The following is a 15117-nucleotide window of genomic DNA, read 5'->3' as shown; positions in this document are numbered from 1 at the left end:
AATATATTTTTTTTTTAAAAAAGAAAAGTACATCAGTCTTTCACTAATTCATATAATGTATTTAATTAAAAAGAATATAAAGCTGGTTTACAATGCTATAAAAGCAATGCAATAAACTGATGGTTCTGTGTACTCAAGTCTTTACTGCTCCAAGAAGTGTATATGTGAAAACATGGAAAAACTAATCAATGACCCTCTTAGAAGGAGCGACTGCAAAAAAATCACTGGAGCAGACAGAAATTATTAAATTGACAACTAAGTTAAAAGAACACTACAAATTACAGAAATGAATCCCTCTGATCCACTATATTAGAGGGAAGCTGGAAGTGGTATTGTGCTAGCAGTACTACTGCAAGTAGATTCCCCCGCTTCCTCCCATACAGCCCTGTGTCATCCCCATATCTGCTCCAGAGGTTTGATGGAACACCCAGAAAATATCTAGAGAGGCGGAGGCAGAGAATGTTCCATCATGCAGTAAGAAATTCTTGTGCTGAAGGAACATTCACCTTGGTGCTATGTTTTTCATTTGAAAGGAATCTAGCTTTCTGCTACTTTAATTACAACTTACGTGTCAACCTTTTGTACTTGAGGAATATCTTGTGTTAGTATCATTTTGTGAAATATGTGGCATTCTTTTAAAATTTGGTAGGGAAATAAAAATAGGAGGGGAGAAAATGTTTGCTTCTCGATAAGGCTTGGTATGTGCGCTTTCATCCTGATATGAACTTAGTTTCAGGCTTAAAACCCCTTTGAAAACAATAGTTTACAAATGAAAACCTTTCAGACCTTTAATTATAAAGGCTCGTTCATCCCTGATGTAATCTTTGTACAATTATATACATCCATTATAAAAATAATTAATTTCCATTGTGACAATTGGAAATCTATCTCACGGATTTTAATGAAGTGAGTGTTATTCTAACCGCCCGTCCTCCAGACATTAATGGAATAGATAATTCCTTTTCACTTTTGTGTAGACAGAACAAAGGCTCTCTATATTTAGAGATGTGTTACTTTTAAAATCAGAAGATGGGAAGATGCACCACAATGCTCCTAGAGATTTTTCTAGCAATTGACGGTAAGGTAAGTGGATGACAGGTTACCCACTTGATTGTGTTGTTTATAGCTGATGGTGCCATAGCAATGGCAGGGTATGTTTGGCAGCATCTGATGCTGTAGCATTACTAAAATATGCCAGGTGCAGTAGCAGATGGTGTGGTGGGGCAGAGACTCTTACCTGATCACTCAGCAGGTGAGTCATTGCTGCCACTTCTAATCCCTTTACTAACAATCCCTAATGAGGAATTTGCTTTTTTTGTCATAGCTACCAGCATGATTAAGGGACGCGGGTGGCGCTGTGGGTTAAACCACAGAGCCTAGGACTTGCTGATCAGAAGGTCAGCGGTTCGAATCCCCGCGACAGGGTGAGCTCCTGTTGTTCGGTCCCTGCTCCTGCCAACCTAGCAATTCGAAAGCACATCAAAGTGCAGGTAGATAAATAGGTACCGCTCTGGCGGGAAGGTAAACGGCATTTCCGTGCGCTGCTCTGCTTCGCCAGAAGCGGCTTAGTCATGCTGGCCACATGACTGTACGCTCCTTCGGCCAATAAAGCGAGATGAGCACCGCAACCCCAGAGTCGGCCACGACTGGACCTAATGGTCAGGGGTCCCTTTACCTTTACCTTTACCTTACCAGCATGATTGTCCTTACATTGTTATTGAGTTATCTACACTTAGAGCTGATCAACAGTGGCAGAGTCCATTGGAAGGTGCTGGACGAGAGGTTTTTAAGCAGAGGTTGGATGGCCGTCTGTCACGGATGCTTTATTTGAGATTCCTGCATTGTAGGGGGTTGGACTAGATGACCCTGTTGAATGGTCTCTTTAAATTTGAAGGTTCATTATTTTTTCACAAGATGTGTATTTCTTTAAAGGCCAGAGCAAATAACGTGACCTAGTTTTACAGCTGTGAAGCAGTATAGCAGGTGCTGTTAAGTTGTGGTAATTAAGCTGTTGGGTATGGTATATAAAGAGCAGCATGCAGCTCTCTCAGTGCCCTGGTGGATGGGTCATGCTTACTGATATACTGTAATTTAGTGTAAAAGGAAAATTTTTTCTTTTTGTTATTAAAACCTAGTAAAAGTTATTTTGCATTTCTTGAATGTGTGGTCTCCCCAGCATGCTTTCTGCAGCGCAACTAATCTGCAAAATAACCAACAGACCCTTCCAACTCTACAATTCTATGATCCTACAATTTGACCAACTGAAACCCTATCAATGTATACAAAATTAGCTATCTTGGGAGACCACTGTAAGCAGACGGAAACATTATCAGAATTGTAATGTAGCAAGTACTATGGAGAAAATGATGTTATATAAAATACAGATTATTGGAAAAGATGCAGTAGAAAAGGTTTAATAATAGGACCCATGGAAGAGAGGTGGGAAGTCCAGAGATTCAGAGGAATCTGTAAATGTGGGTGTCTATGGTTGTATTGTTTTATTTTTATACTTGTAAAATCAAATTATTATTTCCAAAATTATTTCCAAAAACAAAAACAAAGGTATACGAAAATCGGATTTTTTGTGTATCACTTCACACCTACTTATATTGGACTGCATTTGCCATTTTAATGCCCATTCACACAATCTGGAAAGCTTTTCGCAATACCTTTTCAGACCTCTTTTGTAATCCCTTTGTGTGTTTCGCACCCTGAATTATTTAGTGTAATCTGAAAATTTGGACACCTCACTGCTCACCCCTAATTCCAAGTTTGCTTGTGAACAAGTTAAAAACCAGCAAAAATGCTTGAGGGGATTTTCACATCCATACTGCTCCCAGTCACCCTTGCTTATTGGGCTCCATTTTGTCATTTCTCTTACAGTATGCTACTAGCCAATCAGGGCTCATGCAGTGAATGAGGTGCCTCACGCTACCCTATGGCCAGTCAAGTTGGCTACATAACACAATTGCTGGGGCAAGCTAGCCAGCCTTGCCATCACTGTGGGCAGTGGAGAAATTTGTCTCTACATTACCCAGAGAATCAGGCATCTTCTCCTTATTTTACTGGATGGTAGTAGTTTCAATGCCCAACCCTCACAACACAACATTGGAGAGGAAGCATCATTCAGTTGCCTTGGCAATGTGGGAACGCGTTATTTCTCTTCCTCTACTACTCTGTGAGGACAGGCGATGAAAACACTGCAGCAAGGCAAGAAGATAAGGAACATATCCATTGCCTGCTCAGGCTGAGGTCTCCCTGTCTTCCCAAACTGCACTGCAATTGCTTCATTTCCAGCACTAACAATCACCTGTTTGCCTATGCAACCCAGGGACCTTGTCCCTGCCTTGCAAAATAGGGGGACATTTCACTACTATTCACAGCCATCTCTGAAGCATAATTGAATGTTATAGGGGGCTCTTTCTCCGTCAGTGAATTGGGGTGGGTGCTGTGAAGCCAGGGAGGTTGTTGTGCCTCAGCCCTGATTACAAGACAAGACATCTTGATGTATTCAGAATTTCTGTTCTTGGCTTTTTTTAGGAAGGAAGGAAGGAAGGAAGGAAGGGGTGAGAGAGAAGAGACAGAGAAGGAAGGAAGGAGTGGGAGTGAGAGGGGGTGGGGAAAGAGAGTGGGGTTTTTTTGGCCAGAATAAGTACAAAACGAGAAAATAGACACTCTGTGGGTCTAGTTGGAGAGAGAGATGAGATACGACTGCATTTCAAACCCTTTTCTGTCCTTCAGGAGCTAAGAGCATACTTAGGGTTTCAAGATCCCCTCACTAGATGTGGCTTCAGCCTAGTGGATGCAGTGCTTTAAAACTGCCTGACAGGAAGCTTCTGTAGCTAATAAACTCCCTGATGCTCACTTTCCACCTCAGCTGACCTGCAAGTGAAAATATTCTGTGATTTTGGGGGGGGTGGGGTAGGACACATTGTGGTCATTTTCAAGGCGTTTTTTTTTTGTGTCACATCCATCATGGCTAAAAACTTTGCCCAGAAGAGAAAGCAGAGATTACTGTGATTCATTTCTAGCAGTTGTCATGGTTGCTAATATAAACTCCAAGAGTGGCCAAGCCATTATAGGATGGTCCTGTAATTCTGTGTACTGAAACAAATTGCTCTGAGCAGGTAGTGCTTCTTCTAGCGAGTAGCCTGGCTCCTGTTGACACATTTGCCCCTATTGACACTGTGCACGTGTAATCATTATTGGCATAATAAATCTGAACCACTCACAATGAGATTTTCAAGTTACCCTTGAAGATTATTCAGAAACCACTTTGGGTGGTGCATGGTCATTGAAACCACTGCAATCACCCTAGTATTCGCTGAATCATCCCCTTGTACTCTGAAGAGACTTTCGAAAATGTAATCTAAAGGTGAAATGTGACCATTTAAAGTGTATCTTGTGTTATTAGAACCTTTGTCAGACACATGCATTTCATACCATCAGATGTAAGGAGGGGGGGGTGTGTATTTGTTTTCTCATGAATTGTGAACTTATGACTAACAATGTTGATCCCAACATTTTCTAGGAAATGAAGCCTCAAAATGAAAGCTCACTTTCTGTAGTACCTCCACAAGGGTGGCGAGGGCCCTTCCGAGCTGCCCTAGTCACCCGCCTGAATCAAAGAGAATGAGGGAAGTGGGGGCACATTAATTTGACCTGTGCCAGAATCAGGGGTGACCCCTAAACCAGCTAGGGAGACAGCTTGTCGTTGTTTTTAGCACCTTCGCAGGTGGTGAATGTGACTGTTGTCAAACAGGCATCTGTTTAGGCTGCCCCGGGTCATGTGGTGACTTCCTGGTGAGTTCTAGGTCTCATGCAGGGAAGGGTTCCCCACGTGCAAAACAGTCTGGCAATTTACATGTGCTTAGGAGTAGCAATTAGGTTTTCCTCTTTTCAGACATGTATCTCTTCTTAACAGTATGAGCCACTGAGTGCTGATTCACACACAGTCCCTGCACTAAGCTTAACCACAAAGCAGACGCGGATGTCAGGTGTACACACCTTTCCCCAGAACCTTTCATGTGAATGGCGGCCTCACCTGTAAATGTCTATGTGTGTAGGTCCTCTGATGTGATTTAAGCACATTGGGCCCAATCACGTACAGAACTGAAAGCATACGTGGTCTTGCATTTGTGAAGGAGGATTTGTAGACCTGCCTAAAGTCTCCCAATAGAAAAACAAACAAACAAGAACTCACTTTCCCATAACATGTAGAAACAAAGGGGAAAGTTGTCAAATTATACCATTAATCTCAAACCAGTTAAGTAGTTAAGATGTATTGGCCAGTTTAAGCTAACTAAAGACAGTGCTTTACATCCAACTATTCTGGTTTAATCAAGCTAGAGGAAAAAGTTAAGCTTGAGAAAAGATGGTGACATCAGCTGGAAAGAAAGGGAAATTGAGCAAGTTTTCACTTAACCAAGACAGATCCAACTTCATGCAATACTAATGAAATATTTGAGGGTGAGCAGTGGGGGAGTAAGATTGCCCTTCTTAGATTGCAGTGTGCTTGATGATTTGGCTCCAGCACTCATCTAATATATCTGCCTATTTGAAATATCTGCACTCTCAAAGGGACCATTTTATAGTTTTCTCTTGCTCTTGCATAATTGATTGATCCCTTCCTTTTAAAGGCCTGGACAGCTTTCAAAGTGATGGGACATGTATTGATGTGACTTTGAGAGGGACATGAATTGTGAGCGTGTGACAGAAGGCTGAAAAACTTTTCTCGAAAGATGAAGGGTGTGTGTGTGTGTGTGTGTGTGTGCGTGTGCGCGCGCGCTAATCACGTAGGCTATGCAGGCTGCCCATGAAGACACATGGCATCTTTCAAACTGGGTTACGGCAGCTGCTTCCAAGATCTGGACTTGACTATGAAGCAGCGACAGATCCTCTGACAAAGTCCACACTGCAGCAGGATATGATTGTTTATTTCCACAGGCACTATCTATGGTGAATCGATGCCACCATGATCACTGGTTGTGAATGCATTGGCATCATCCAGAAGGTGTTTCATACTGTATAAAGTTGCCACAGAGAGCTGCTGTCACATTCACAGTTTCCCCACAGGCAGGAGAACCACACCAGACCTGGAGTTTTTGATGGGGAGCAAAAAGAGATCAATGAAAGGAAAGCACTGCTGAGCTTCTAAGAAAAGGAGTAAGTTGTCCTGTTTAGATCCTTTGAGTATGGAAAGCATGGGGAAAGAAAGTCAAACATTATTCTTGTTCTTTATTAAATTTCTATAATGACCTTCATCTGAAGATCACAGGGAAGTTTACAATATAAAAACACAAAGATATATACCATAGTGACAAAAAAACACCACAATACCCTTACACACAGTTCAAAAGGCCATGGATTGTTTAATTACCCAAATGCCTAGAAGAAGAGGAAAGCTTTTGCCTGGTGCCTAAAGATATGTAGCGAAGGTGCCAGGTGAGCCTCTCTAGGGAGAGCTTTCTACATGTGGGAAGCCACTGCAGAAAAGACCTGTTCTTGTATTGTTACCCTCTGGACCAGGCATAGGCAAACTCGGCCCTCCAGATGTTTTGGGACTACAATTCCCATCATCCCTGACCACTGGTCCTGTTAGCTAGTGATCATGGGAGCTGTAGTCCCAAAACATCTGGAGGGCCAAGTTTGCCTATGCTGCTCTGGACCTCTCATGGAGGAGACATATGAAGACGAGCTTTACACCTGGTCCAGGTAAGTTCATATGGGGAGAGGTGATCTTTATGGTAATGCGGTCTTGAGCCATCTAAGGCTTTATAGGTCAAAGGCTTTTATTGGGCCCAGAAACTAATTTTCAGCCAATGCAGTTGGGCCAGGATTGGTGTTATATGCTCAAACTGTTTTCATAGAATCATAGAGTTGGAATAGACCACAAGGACCATCGAGTCCAACCCCCTGCCAAGCAGGAAACACCATCAGAGCACTCCTGACATATGGTTGTCAAGCCTCTGCTTAAAGACCTCCAAAGAAGGAGACTCCACCACACTCCTTGGCAGCAAATTCCACTGTCGAACAGCTCTTACTGCCAGGAAGTTCTTCCTAATGTTTAGGTGGAATCTTCTTTCTTGTAGTTTGGATCCATTGCTCCGTGTCCGCTTCTCTGGAGCAGCAGAAAACAACCTTTCTCCCTCCTCTATATGACATCCTTTTATATATTTGAACATGGCTATCATATCACCCCTTAACCTCCTCTTCTCCAGGCTAAACATGCCCAGCTCCCTTAGCCGTTCCTCATAAGGCATCATTTCCAGGCCTTTGACCATTTTGGTTGCCCTCCTCTGGACACGTTCCAGTTTGTCAGTGTCCTTCTTGAACTGTGGTGCCCAGAACTGGACACAGTACTCCAGGTGAGGTCTGACCCAGACTGACAGGAGATATGATAGCCATCTTCAAATATATCAAGGGCTGTCATGTCAAAGGTGCAGCAAGCTTGTTTTCTTCTGCTCTGGAGGGTAGGACTCAAAGCAATGGCTTCAAGTTACAAGAAAGGAGATTCCGACTAAACATCAGGAAGAACTTTCTAATAGTAAGAGCTTGTTAACAGTGAAACAGACTCAGAAAGTGGTGTTCTCTCCTTCATTGGAGGTTTTCTATCATGGATGTGTTAGCTAGGATTCCTGCATTGCAGGGGATTGGACAAGATGACCCACGAGGTACCTTTCAACTCTACAATTATATAATTTTACGGTTCTCAAGAGAGAAGAGGAAGAGAAAATGAATTAAAAAGTAAGTCATTCAGATAAGGGTTGTGACACAAGTTGACCTACCAGCAATAGATCTGGCTAGCCATTGCTACCTCCAAGACAACTTGCTGATTTTTCTGACTCCAGGAGTTTTGATATCTACTTTCCTCTTAGAAAGAGAGCCTGTAAAACCTTATGGTTTAAAGATCACAGTATCTCTCCCCCCCCCCCCCCGGGCTTCTGATAACAAAATTCCATTATTTACCCAGTGCCAGATTAGCAGGAGCCCTGGCTCAGGACCTACCACTGACTCCATCCAACAAATTAATTGCTTGTACCTCTTCCATTAGTACAGAATGAAAAATGACCTTAAACGGTGCCATGCATTTTTTATTGTGCCCAGCCAAAAACATACAGATTCTTACATGCCAGTACTATTTTGCTTAGCAATGACTGCATAACGCATTGGAATGGTACCACTGAGTATGTACCGTACCTCTGTATGTCTGTCTGTGTGTACATGAACCCTGTCAAAACCAGAAAGGACCACATTTTCCTAGAAGCTCAAAATAGGCTCTTTTCTCATTCTACTGGATGCTGCTCCAAATTGAAATGGGGATTTCCCATTTCTGAACACAATATTGATTCACGCTGGATCTAGATTCTTCACAGCTGGAAAGACCCTTTCTATTTGAAATTACTTTTAAAATGGGACTGTTGAACTTCAATCTTCAGTCTATAGACCACTAACTGTTGGTTGACTTCTACTGCCAGCACTGGCCTACTGTCCACGCATTACCATTGTCAGCTCATGGGGGTGTCATACTTACCTGGCAGGGGAGACACCTTGATCATGAAGGTGGTTTTCCCAGGGTGAGGCTCATCCATTGCACTGCAGGTGTGCTGACCTCTGCGATTTCCCCAAATGTCTAAAAAAAACCACAAAAAAAACCTCTCCCCCCTTTAGTTGCTTACAGTGGAATGTGACTGGGCATGTTGTTCTCTGGAGACATCTTTTCATTGACCAGCCTAGATTATAGGGAGGTATTCAAGCCCAGCAGCAATAAATCTGTGCCAAACTAAGTCCAGTGTGAGCTAGTCAATCAACTTTTTGGTGTGGCCACCATGTTAGTGACCAAGTTTGATTGGTTCCCATTTGACCCCACCAGAGCCCCCTGTCAGTGTTTGAGTGAACACATGTGGTCTTAAGGTGAGGATGGGGAGGCAGCTGTGCATGCAAGCCCTGCCCCCATACTAAGGTGCAACAGTTCTACCTCTGACCTTCACATGTAGAACACAAAGCCTGATGAGAGATTCAAACCACATTCAACTGAATTTGATTAGAAGCCTCCTGGTAGCTGATAACTTGTGATGTTCAGGGTACATAGCTGCAGAGATGGTTCTAACTGTGTCCAGCCAATCCCCTGAGTAGGGCTCCATGTCAAAAATATTTTCCTACAAGCCTTACTGAAAAGGTGTGTGTGTGTGTGTGTGTGTGTGTGTGTGTGTGTGTGTGGCACATAAGAAAAGTTCTCTTCATTTTTAGTGTCCATGTGGTGTGGCTGTAATCATGCAAAAAATTGTTTCCTTTCTAAAAGACAAGTTGAAAGTGGAGTGCAACAATTTACCTTGTCAATGGTGGAAAATCGTAACTCTGTGGAAAGTGAAAGCATCTTTATTATAATTTAGTGTAAAAAAACAAAATCAGAATTTGACAATACGGAAACACCCCAATTTTCTGCTCATTTTCTTGAGCTCTGCATCTCTGGAAATAACCTTCAGATTTACATTAACGTTGCAGAAGAACAGCAGTCGGTTCTCAAGAGAGCCTGGCCGATTCCATTACATACCTCACCAGTGTCCAACTTGGCATTCTCAGGAGTCGCTGACAGATGTGGTTTCATGCCAAGCCAATAATTCCCTGCCATTTTCACATGACAGCGCAACTCATTGTTGGAGCAGAAGCTGTGATTTTCAAATAGGGAGCCATTTAATCAGCAAGCATTTGCCCACAACTTAATTCCCTTTGTCCGCGCATGGACTGCAACAGTGATGGTTGCCTTCCCCCGCCTTCCCCCACCTTTCTCATTGATTTTACTGGATGTGAGGTAAACCTTACCTTACCTTACCTTTGTATTGGATGTGAATATAGTCAGTTGCCTTTATATATTGAGTCAAACCCTTGGTCCATCTAGCTCAGTATTTTCTACACTGAGAGGTTGTGTCTGCTGGTCCTGGGGGGTTACCGTGCAGTGTGGTCTGAGTCCAGTCCAGTCCAAGGTCAAGGGTGTGGTATGGAGGCTGTCTGTCAAGCTGGGTCCAAGGCAAGGAGTCAGGTGTAGTCAGGAACTCTGGCAGAAGAGCAGGTCAGGGTGCTGGCAGGAACAGGTTACCAACAATGTTGCTCCCGCAACCTGGGACTAGGCTGGCTGGCTTTTATCTGCCACAAGGCATAGGGTGGTCCCAGTCCACAGGTGACTCACCTCTCCTGGCCTGGAGGAGAGTACTCCTCCTGTGAGAACTTAGTTCCCTCCGCCTCTCTGCCCTGAGCCTCTGCAGCTCAGGAGAGGCTGGAGGGTTACTGGACCCAGAGGCAACCTCACCTTGCCCTGATGGGGCTGAAAGTGGAGCACCTGCAGGCAATTGGTCCTCAATCATCTCTGGAGCCAGAGCAGATTCAGCTGGTGTCGGATCCAGCACAGGTGAGGGCCCTTCAGGTTCAAGCCGCAGCCCCGGCTCAGCTGGTCCTGGAGGCAGGGACTCCTGTGCAGGCTGGGATTCCTCAGGTTCAGCCTCTGAATCTGATTCCCAGGCCATCACACCGCGCCTCTCCAGGGTTCCATGAAGGGGACGTTCCCAGCTGCACCTGGAGATGCCAGGAATTCAGTTGATGCTTGATGAATAGTTCATGTTCATCAGTGATGAGTAGGCATCCCCAGTACTACATTTCAAGTGTCTGAGATGCATGTAGAAATGGGGTGGCTATGTGTCTTCCTAAACAGAGTGCTCTGTTGGGTGGCGTCCTCTGAAGAGCTTCCTGCCCAAGTCCAGTTTAGAAAGGTGAGTAGGGTTCTTAGAGCAGCACATCAGCTGTTTGCCCCTGGAAAGCAAACTGAATGAGCACACAAGTCACTTGGCCACACTTCTCCCCGTTGTGGTAAGTGGAGCTTCCATGTGCCCTGGCTTCCACCATGGTGTTCTGTTGCCACAGAAGTAGTTTAGTCATGTTGGCCACATTACCCAGAAAGCTTTCTATGGACAAAAGCTGGCTCCCTCAGCCTGAAGCGAGATGAGTGCTATACCCCATAGTCACCTTTGACTGGACTTAACCGTCCAGGGGTCCTTTACCTTTACCTGTGATTATATGCATTTCTATTTAAACTACAGTAATCATTTCTAAATTTGCTCCTATGCATATAAATCTTCTTGTTTGGATTTTATGCAAATTTGTGTCCTCTTTTTTGATGATGCATTTTTTGGCAACGTGTAAGTGGCCATCCTATGTAGAAACATATCTAGTTAGCTCTGCCTTCTTCTCCCAGGAACCATTTTTTCACTGTGACATCCCATGACCCCTTTCACATGCACATCTCTTTTTCCAAGGGTCTACACCACATGGCTGTATTGTGCATGTAAATATATCAGCCACCTGTGTGACTGGCAGTGTGAGATTTGGCATTCTTCTGAATAGGCTGGAACCAGCTCAGTTGGAATGATCCACACCAATGGTCTTGCCTATGTCATTCAAGTATTCATACACACATCCATCAGCCATGTGGGTCAGAAAAGGAAGAAGCAGCTACCACTTAGCCCAGGGGTAGCCTGGCCTGTAGTGAAGTTAAAATAACAGGGGGGGGGGGATAGAAACCTAATGTAATGACATTGCAACAGATGATAACATGCTTATTTCCAGGTACATTGAAATGTCATATAAATGGACAGTCAGACATTATTATTATTTTATAGTGATGGGGAAGGTGATGAGAGAGAGAAAGGACATACAAATTGACCCAGAAATGTATTGGGAGCAATCACTGCAATTGCAAATATCAACCATTATGTGAAGAAAATTTGAGTTGAAATAGGCAATTTGCACTCTAGTCTGATAATAGCATGGAAACTGGAAGAAGAAGAAAAAGCGCCTCCGGAAGAAATCTTACACATGTTACCTTCTGTAAATAGGCCATTATTATTTAAATTTTACTTTGAATACACTGGTGCTTAATGATGGTGACCCTAATCCATCAGCTTCTTCCAAAATACACACAGAAATGCAGGGTTTCTCTAAAGGGATGCAACTTACAGAGCTTGCCCTGTAGTAAGGTGAAGTCCAAATGCACACAGGCAGCAGCTAGCACTTTGGATACAGTTTGCTCCGAATTATCCTGTAACAGCGCCCTATTCCTTTCCATAGTAGTTGTTGTTGTTTTAAAAAAATAGCTAGTAGAGGGGTGCAGGATGGAGGGGTGATCTGGATCAGGACCATGCCATGATATGGGAAAAAGGACTTTGCCCCTGCTGTGGTCCTGATCAGAATCTCCCACGCCCCTGCTCACATTGCAAATAACAAGCAAGAGTCCCATCAGGACCATATTGGGAGGTCAAAGGGTTAAAGGCCTTGCCATGTTTCCAATCTGGTTCAGCCCCCTCCCCTATCACACTGGCTATTCCCTGAAGGCAAAGAACAAAACAAATCCTATTGTGCTAGGGCAAACTACATGACAAGCCTAAATCATGCAACAAGTTGAAGCCTGAGGTTGTGCCTTAATTGGATTTGAACTCACGTCTCTTTATAGAAGTTCTATATATATTCAAGAGCAGTCCTCAAAATCTATTATTCCAAGCAGATCCTCTGGCACACCAAAATCACTGGGCTTATGCTGCATTCAGTGGCTTGGGAGTTGCTGCCTTTGCCGTATATTTATCCCACACAAAAAATTGCCCTGCATTACAATAGTTTTCAAACTCCTGCATAAGAAAACCTTCTCTCTTTTTTCCTTTTTAAAGAGCAGAATTGGACTCACTTGACGCCTCTTGACATGTTCTTCTAAAAGGATCAAATGAAAAGATTAAAAATGAACAAACAGAAAATGAGTCTCTCATATGACGGATACCTCATTACCATCCCTTCATCCTTGACAATAAAGCATTGTCGTTCATAGATTTTGAAGCTGGAGGACGATCTGCTATTCAAAACAGGTTTTGAGCTCTGCTCGAACAAAGGGCTTCGTGATTCATGAACTGGCTCTCCTCATACCCCAATCTCACATTCACCAATGTCGAACACGGAAATCTATATTACATGGCCAGGGAGAGAAAGAGAGCAGGCTGGCATTTTGATGGTGGCAGCAGGTGGATGGCATGAAGACTATGCACAAATCCACTTTAGTCACCCTAACTCTCTCTGGTTTGGGATCATTATCTCCCAGCCTTGGTTTTCTTCCTTTCAGTGATCATGAGCTACTACTCAAGAAGATAAGAAGAGTCCAGCTGGATCATCCCAACCGGTACTACAGCTTGTTTCCAGGACTGGCTAGCCAAATCTTTTTAAGAATCCCTCAAGCAAGACAGGAAAGTGATATCCTCTCTCTGTCATTTGCCTACCAGCAACTGCCTTTGAAACTGCCCCTTGAAATCTCATGGCTTTCAATAGACCTACCTTCCATGAATTTGTATAATCCTCTTCTTTGGGCTGCAGTCCTGTGCACACTTACCTAGGCATAAGCTTCACTGAACACAATGGGACCGACTTCTGAGTAAACGTCAATTGGATTGCAGTGTAGCACAAATCTAAGGCCATCCTCTCATCTTGTGGAAGTGAGTGTGGCTTTTGTGATTTTAAAGTGTGAATGACAGCACCTTGGCACATTTATTTATTTAGTCAATTTCAACACCACTTAGGTACAATAATCTCTCAGTGGTGTATATGGGGTTTTAGGTTTCTCTGTTCCACATTCTGTAATGTTTGCTTTAATTTTATATTGGTTTTCATCTGTATTCTTATTGCTGAAAAGTGCTTTGGGGCCTTTGGTGAAAAGCAGCCTCAAAATCTTATTAATGATGAAAAATAAGATTAAATGAATATAAACAGTAAGGTTGGTGGCAAGTAGCACTAAGGAGAAGACCAGACTGTGGAGGAAACAGATATATCTGTTGCTGTACAACTGTGTGTCCACTGCTGTAAAATCACCTTCTCCTCTTCCTCCATGCAGCATTAACCACAGAGGAAAACAGCTGCCTGTAGGATCTGGCCACATGGTGAGATAAGCTTTACAATATAAAACAAAAACAAGTCACAATAATATCAAAATAAATAACACATGAACATGTATTCAATGCAAAACAATGCAAAGCGCAGCAGGCAATTCCCCAGTCTGACGAGTAGAATGTAAATACCCATAATTAACATAGTTATTTCACTGATTAAAAAACTCCCACACACCATAGTTCTAAACTCACATTTTAATAAACAATCATCAATGAAATGGTGGTTGCATGCTAAAGATGATAGCTGTTTACGCGGTAATTATAACTGAGGGATAGCTGGCAAAAAATAATAATCTGTTTTTATTTAAATCTTTATCATGAACCATGCAGCTACTATGAAATGTGAGGAAGATGAGGGCATGGGCAACATCATCTCATCACAAAGCTAGAGCCTACAGAGGACTGACTTTCTAGGAGATTTCTATTCCACTTCTGCTGAAATGCATGACATTAAGTGAAGCATGTAAGGGCATGGCAGCGGGCATTCATTTCTGGCAGGGCGGCCCAGGAGAACTTCCCACCAGTTGCTGTGCCCCATGTGATCAGAACTAGCACTGGAAAACTTGGAAAGTGCCAATGAATGTAGTAAGTGTCTGACTGTTTCAACCTTCTGTGAGCAAACATGGAGAGGCAACAGTCAGCATGGAGAAATTATTGGGATGCTTTTGTGACAGGCAGAGATGAAGATTCACATTCAGCTGAGCAGCACCAAATGGGTTGAAATGACAAATGAGGGATGATAAACGAGCCTCAGTAGCTCGCTGTTTGACTGGAACTGGGCATGATACAGGTATGCTTCAGCATCAGTGGGCCTCAGGAGGGCAGCAGTCAGTGGAGCACATGAGAAATTTCCAGTGACATCTCTGGCCTCATCCTCCCTCCATTTCCATCTGACCTGGACAGCTCTGTTTATGCCACCATCCCAGAAAACCTTGCTTCCTTTGCTTAACTTGACACCATGTCCCAATTGTGTCAACCTGATGATGAGCAATATTATTCCTCCATACAAACAGAAAAAGAAGAGGTCGGGGACACTGAACCAAAATCTTTATCATCAAATAATTTTTCTTCTCCGGGGTGGTTGTGTGTGGCTGTGTTTAACAATATCTGTATTTTAAACAATAACTACATGGTTCCGAAACTGTTT

General features: G+C 43.3%; 1 pseudogene; it reads left to right on the top strand.

The window, feature by feature from the left end:
* Window positions 1–8525: 8525 nt before the first annotated feature.
* Window positions 8526–8707, top strand: LOC114593083 (U1 spliceosomal RNA; annotated as a pseudogene).
* The last annotated feature ends 6410 nt before the right edge of the window (window positions 8708–15117 follow it).

The sequence above is a fragment of the Podarcis muralis genome, chromosome 2 (assembly GCF_964188315.1).
Source record: "Podarcis muralis chromosome 2, rPodMur119.hap1.1, whole genome shotgun sequence".
Taxonomy (NCBI): Eukaryota; Metazoa; Chordata; class Lepidosauria; order Squamata; family Lacertidae; genus Podarcis; species Podarcis muralis.
Note: the sequence above shows the minus strand (reverse complement) of the source record. Positions and strands in the feature narration are given on the sequence as shown.